The following is a 7,065-nucleotide window of genomic DNA, read 5'->3' as shown; positions in this document are numbered from 1 at the left end:
GACGGGCGAAATCGACAAACTCGAGGCTTCAAAAATCGAGCAAACCAACGACGTTGTCACGACGACCACCAGTTCTTACACACAGACTGTTTATAGGTTGCACAAACACAAGTTTCATTAGTCGGAAAATGGTCTTTATTCGGATAGCGGTAGCCGTAAAAACACACACACACACACACACACACACACACACACACACACACACACACACACACACACACACACACACACACACACACACACACACACACACACACACACACACACACACACACACACACACACACACACACACACACACACACACACACACACACACACACAGAGAATAACTCATCACAAGCATTTAAACAAAAAGCCATGCCAGCAGCGACCACATCTTCCTCCTCTTCATCCTTCTCCTCCTCCTCCTCCTCCTCCTCTTCCAGCTCCTCCTCCTCCTCCTCCTCCACCGCCTCCTCCTCTTCTTCATCCTCCTGCTCCTCCTCTTCCGCCGCCTCCTCCTCCTCTTCATCCTCCTGCTCCTCCTCCTCCTCCAGCTCCTCCTCCTCTTCCGCCGCCTCCTCCTCCTCTTCTTCATCCTCCTCCTGCTGCTCCTCCTCCTCCTCTTCCGCCTGATCCTCCTCCTCCTCCTCCTGTTCTGGGAACGAGGTTTCATTCGAGCCGGTTCAAGTGGGATTAATAAAAACTATTTCAGTGTCTCTCAAAACGCAGACACACGGCGATCGAGTCCCAACATGCTAAAAATACAGATCACAAGCACAATGGTTACCAAGGAGATCTTTGTTGTTGTTGATACAGTGAACTCTTATGAATGAACGTTGGGGGGGGGGGGGGAGGGGGGGGGGGGGGGGGGGGGGGGGGGCGTTATGGTGTTGAAAGCATAGATTTTCTTTACTTTTTAAAATACAGGTGATTGGAAGTGACCCTATTTGGGATGTGGAGGAGTAAAGTAGAGACCTGTCAATCACAGTAAGCCCCGCCCTAAAGCATCCCCTCCATTATGGTCTGTTTGACTCTAAATGACCATAATTCACTAAATGAACATCACGCTGTATTGAAGAAGACTTGAAACTAGAGATTGAGACCAAAAACTAATGTTTACAATGTTTACTGAGGGAATAAATCAAGAGAAGTAGAGTCATTTATATAGACTTCTATACAACCAGAGGAGTCGCCCCCCGGTGGTCAGGAGAGAGAATGCAGCTTTAACACATGAAGCATATACTTCTATACAATCAGAGGAGTCGCCCCCTGGTGGTCAGGAGAGAGAATGCAGCTTTAACACATGAAGCATAGACCTGGCCTCCTGCCTCCATGGCCCTGCTGATGCAGTGAAAGGGTTTTTTCTATTATTATTTGGTTTTTCATGGTCCGATGTGAGGTCAAAGGTCAGGGATGTCCTATGTGTACAGATTGTAAAGACCTCTGATTTTGGGCTATACAAAATAAACTGAGTTCCTCTATAGACTAACATGAAGGTGAGGGAGGAGGAAAAGGAGGCTTATGAAGGAGCCGACCCCGTCACGGTCGACATGAAGCCTGATTCATGGCAGAGTGAGAGGATGAAACACAACAGCAGGTGGAGAAAACACAGCGTTGTGTCCAGAACCAGAAGTGGACCACCATGGACAGAACCAACACTACCACTTTAGTCCACAGGGGGCACCAGAACCAACACTACCACTTTAGTCCACAGGGGGCACCAGAACCAACACTACCACCTTAGTCCACAGGGGGCACCAGAACCATCACTACCACTTTAGTCCACAGGGGGCGATAGAACCAACACTACCACTTTAGTCCACAGGGGGCACCAGAACCAACACTACCACTTTAGTCCACAGGGGGCACCAGAACCAACACTACCACCTTAGTCCACAGGGGGCACCAGAACCATCACTACCACTTTAGTCCACAGGGGGCACCAGAACCAACACTACCACCTTAGTCCACAGGGGGCACCAGAACCATCACTACCACTTTAGTCCACAGGGGGCACCAGAACCATCACTACCACTTTAGTCCACAGGGGGCACCAGAACCAACACTACCACTTTAGTCCACAGGGGGCACCAGAACCATCACTACCACTTTAGTCCACAGGGGGCACCAGAACCAACACTACGACTTTAGTCCACAGGGGGCACCAGAACCATCACTACCACTTTAGTCCACAGGGGGCGATAGAACCAACACTACCACTTTAGTCCACAGGGGGCACCAGAACCATCACTACCACTTTAGTCCACAGGGGGCACCAGAACCAACACTACCACTTTAGTCCACAGGGGGCATCAGAACCAACACTACCACTTTAGTCCACAGGGGGCGATAGAACCAACACTACCACTTTAGTCCACAGGGGGCACCAGAACCATCACTACCACTTTAGTCCACAGGGGGCACCAGAACCATCACTACCACTTTAGTCCACAGGGGGCACCAGAACCATCACTACCACTTTAGTCCACAGGGGGCGATAGAACCAACACTACCACTTTAGTCCACAGGGGGCGATAGAACCAACACTACCACTTTAGTCCACAGGGGGCGATAGAACCAACACTACCACTTTAGTCCACAGGGGGCACCAGAACCATCACTACCACTTTAGTCCACAGGGGGCACCAGAACCATCACTACCACTTTAGTCCACAGGGGGCACCAGAACCATCACTACCACTTTAGTCCACAGGGGGCATCAGAACCAACACTACCACTTTAGTCCACAGGGGGCACCAGAACCAACACTACCACTTTAGTCCACAGGGGGCACCAGAACCATCACTACCACTTTAGTCCACAGGGGGCACCAGAACCAACACTACCACTTTAGTCCACAGGGGGCGATAGAACCAACACTACCACTTTAGTCCACAGGGGGCGATAGAACCAACACTACCACTTTAGTCCACAGGGGGCGATAGAACCAACACTACCACTTTAGTCCACAGGGGGCACCAGAACCATCACTACCACTTTAGTCCACAGGGGGCACCAGAACCATCACTACCACTTTAGTCCACAGGGGGCACCAGAACCATCACTACCACTTTAGTCCACAGGGGGCATCAGAACCAACACTACCACTTTAGTCCACAGGGGGCACCAGAACCATCACTACCACTTTAGTCCACAGGGGGCACCAGAACCAACACTACCACTTTAGTCCACAGGGGGCGATAGAACCAACACTACCACTTTAGTCCACAGGGGGCGATAGAACCAACACTACCACTTTAGTCCACAGGGGGCGATAGAACCAACACTACCACTTTAGTCCACAGAGGGCACCAGAACCAACACTACCACTTTAGTCCACAGGGGGCACCAGAACCAACACTACCACTTTAGTCCACAGGGGGCGATAGAACCAACACTACCACTTTAGTCCACAGGGGGCACCAGAACCAACACTACCACTTTAGTCCACAGGGGGCACCAGAACCATCACTACCACTTTAGTCCACAGGGGGCACCAGAACCAACACTACCACTTTAGTCCACAGAGGGCACCAGAACCAACACTACCACTTTAGTCCACAGGGGGCACAAGAACCAACACTACCACTTTAGTCCACAGGGGGCACCAGAACCAACACTACCACTTTAGTCCACAGGGGGCACCAGAACCAACACTACCACTTTAGTCCACAGGGGGCACCAGAACCAACACTACCACTTTAGTCCACAGAGGGCACCAGAACCAACACTACCACTTTAGTCCACAGAGGGCACCAGAACCAACACTACCACTTTAGTCCACAGGGGGCACCAGAACCAACACTACCACTTTAGTCCACAGAGGGCACCAGAACCAACACTACCACTTTAGTCCACAGGGGGCACCAGAACCAACACTACCACTTTAGTCCACAGGGGGCATCAGAACCAACACTACCACTTTAGTCCACAGAGGGCACCAGAACCAACACTACCACTTTAGTCCACAGGGGGCACCAGAACCATCACTACCACTTTAGTCCACAGGGGGCACCAGAACCAACACTACCACTTTAGTCCACAGGGGGCACCAGAACCAACACTACCACTTTAGTCCACAGGGGGCACCAGAACCATCACTACCACTTTAGTCCACAGGGGGCACCAGAACCATCACTACCACTTTAGTCCACAGGGGGCACCAGAACCAACACTACCACTTTAGTCCACAGGGGGCACCAGAACCAACACTACCTTTTTAGTCCACAGGGGGCACCAGAACCAACACTACCACTTTAGTCCACAGGGGGCACCAGAACCAACACTACCACTTTAGTCCACAGGGGGCACCAGAACCAACACTACCATTTTAGTCCACAGGGGGCACCAGAACCAACACTACCACTTTAGTCCACAGGGGGCACCAGAACCAACACTACCTTTTTAGTCCACAGGGGGCACCAGAACCAACACTACCACTTTAGTCCACAGGGGGCACCAGAACCAACACTACCTTTTTAGTCCACAGGGGGCACCAGAACCAACACTACCACTTTAGTCCACAGGGGGCACCAGAACCAACACTACCACTTTAGTCCACAGGGGGCACCAGAACCAACACTACCTTTTTAGTCCACAGGGGGCACCAGAACCAACACTACCACTTTAGTCCACAGGGGGCACCAGAACCAACACTACCACTTTAGTCCACAGGGGGCACCAGAACCAACACTACCACTTTAGTCCACAGGGGGCACCAGAACCAACACTACCACTTTAGTCCACAGGGGGCGACAGAACCAACACAATGAAACTATTTAGTTTTCATCTGTGTAACAAAGAACCAAATCAAACTCAATAAAAGCAGTTTGCAGCTACAGTCAGCCGGCTTAATGGAGATCATTAATTACATTTAGCCAGCAGCTCGGTTCAGTTCTCCGTCAGGTTCCCACCAGCTGGACGGTACACCCCCCCCACCCCCAACACACAAACACACACACACACACCATCCTCAGAGGAATTTGAGGTTGGCAACCTAACCTGCCCAGACTCCCTCATGGACCAACTCCAGCTCTGACTGATGACTGTGATTATCTGTTCAGCTCCCTCACTCAGTGTGTGTGTGTTGTTTTGGGAACTAACTCCCAGATTGCTTTCTGTGTTTCAGGGTTTGGCTGATTTCCAGCATCCCACACTGTCCATCTGCCAGACTACACTGTCCTCACACACTCCCCTCTCTCCCTCTCTATATATATATATATATAAATATATACATACACACACATATATATACGCACATATTTCCAACCGCTGGTCACTAAACATCACATTTATAAGCCCAGTTAACCAGTTTGTAATCCGGGGTATGAAGCAGGACCTGAAGGTTTTATTGGGTGCTCCATGTTTAAAACAATGTCATGCGCTAAAAGGGAAACACAATCAATGTGTCAATCTGACAAAATTATGCTTATTCTACATTCATTTAATTAAATTATTTCCCTCGTGCATACAGATATGCAGAAATGGTTGTGGGCAGTTTGTGCTTTGTGGTCATCTGACGATATAAACGGTGTCTCGTTTAGGAACAAACAATCACGTCTTTGAAACATAAAAGAGACTTTAGTTAATAAACGTTACATAGCGGACGATTTTAAGTCAAACAGACCATGAAGCAGGGGATGCTTCAAGGTGATTGACAGGTCTCTCAGTCACGCCCCCTCAGTACACCATGACGACGTCCACCCACAGTTTTTGTTGCTGTAATAATAAACAAAATCCATTTTCGCACTTTTCCAGAGTAGTTATGTTAATTGTTCGCCGTCGTTATTGGAGGCGAGACACAAAGCAGGAAGGTGGAGGTGAATTCCTCTTCGTCCCAGTTCTCTGCAGGCGAGCCGGGAGGCGGAGCTACGATCACAGGAAATAAACAAACACTCGAGTTTTACCCGAAAGGACTTCCTGGAACACAAAGAAATAAAATAAAAGATATTTCTCCCTAAAAACGTTGGGGACGTAGTTGTGAGTGAAGAAGAGATTATTATTGTTTAACTGAAATTATTATTATTTTTTTTAAATTCACTTTAAATTCACAAAATACATTAAAAAAAAAAAAAACTAATAAAAAAAGCTTTTAAACTCTTGAACATCTGGAGGGCGCCGCTCTGCCGCCCCCTAGTGGCAGGAACGACCAGCACAGCACCTTTAATACACAGTACACAGTTTTATTGTTTATATTAAATCAGAAAAGATAAGCACTATAACATATATATACGTTATACAAGAACATGTTTATATCTCAGGAGGGGTTGGGGGGGGAACTCAAAATGACATCAGACTTTTAAAAAGTAGTAACGATAGTGGACGAAAACATTCTTTAAATAACAGAACTGTACATTCTTTTTAATATGCAACAAGAAAAAGAAAAAGAAAGTGGGACTAAGAGACAGAAAAGGAGTTAAAGCTTCTACTTGTGAAACAAGTTGCTGCTGGAATATGAAACGTCATGAAATACAACAAAGTAAGGCAGCAGAAGGCGAACGTTTAGACAACAGGACACAAACAAACAAACAAACAAACAAACAATAAAGGGAAATTAAACTGCAAAAGTGTCTCCGTCACCCAAAGTCTTTAAGAGCTAACGAGAGCAGGTAAAAAAAAAAAAAAAAAAGAAGAAAGATTGAATATAAACTCTGAGAAATCTCTTCATTTTATGGTCGTCATAGAAACTGAATCTCTTTCACAGTGCAGCGCCGACGCCTTCGGACTGAGAAGTAAAAGAACAAATAAAAATAAACACTCCCAAAAAAAAGTGCCATGCACCATTTTGTTTTGCATGCAGTCCCAAATGGGTTTTTTTTGGGGCTATAAATGTGCTCTTCTTACACCGTGGACACTGGACTCATGTAAAATTGGGATTTTTTTCTGGCTAATTTGACTCCTCCCACATCGTGCACGTGCACGTGAACTCTGCGTCACCCGTTCAACAGGTTGCACTTGATCCACAAACAGTTGCATAGTTACGTTGTTCAGAAATGTGATGAACAACAAAAAATAATAATTGCTCCCTTGACTTTATTAAAGACGGCCACTAGAGGGCGCTGCATGCCTCAAACGGCAGAG

The sequence above is a fragment of the Cyclopterus lumpus genome, chromosome 3 (genome assembly GCF_009769545.1).
Source record: "Cyclopterus lumpus isolate fCycLum1 chromosome 3, fCycLum1.pri, whole genome shotgun sequence".
In the NCBI taxonomy this organism is placed as follows: domain Eukaryota; kingdom Metazoa; phylum Chordata; class Actinopteri; order Perciformes; family Cyclopteridae; genus Cyclopterus; species Cyclopterus lumpus.
This window is presented reverse-complemented; position numbering follows the sequence as displayed.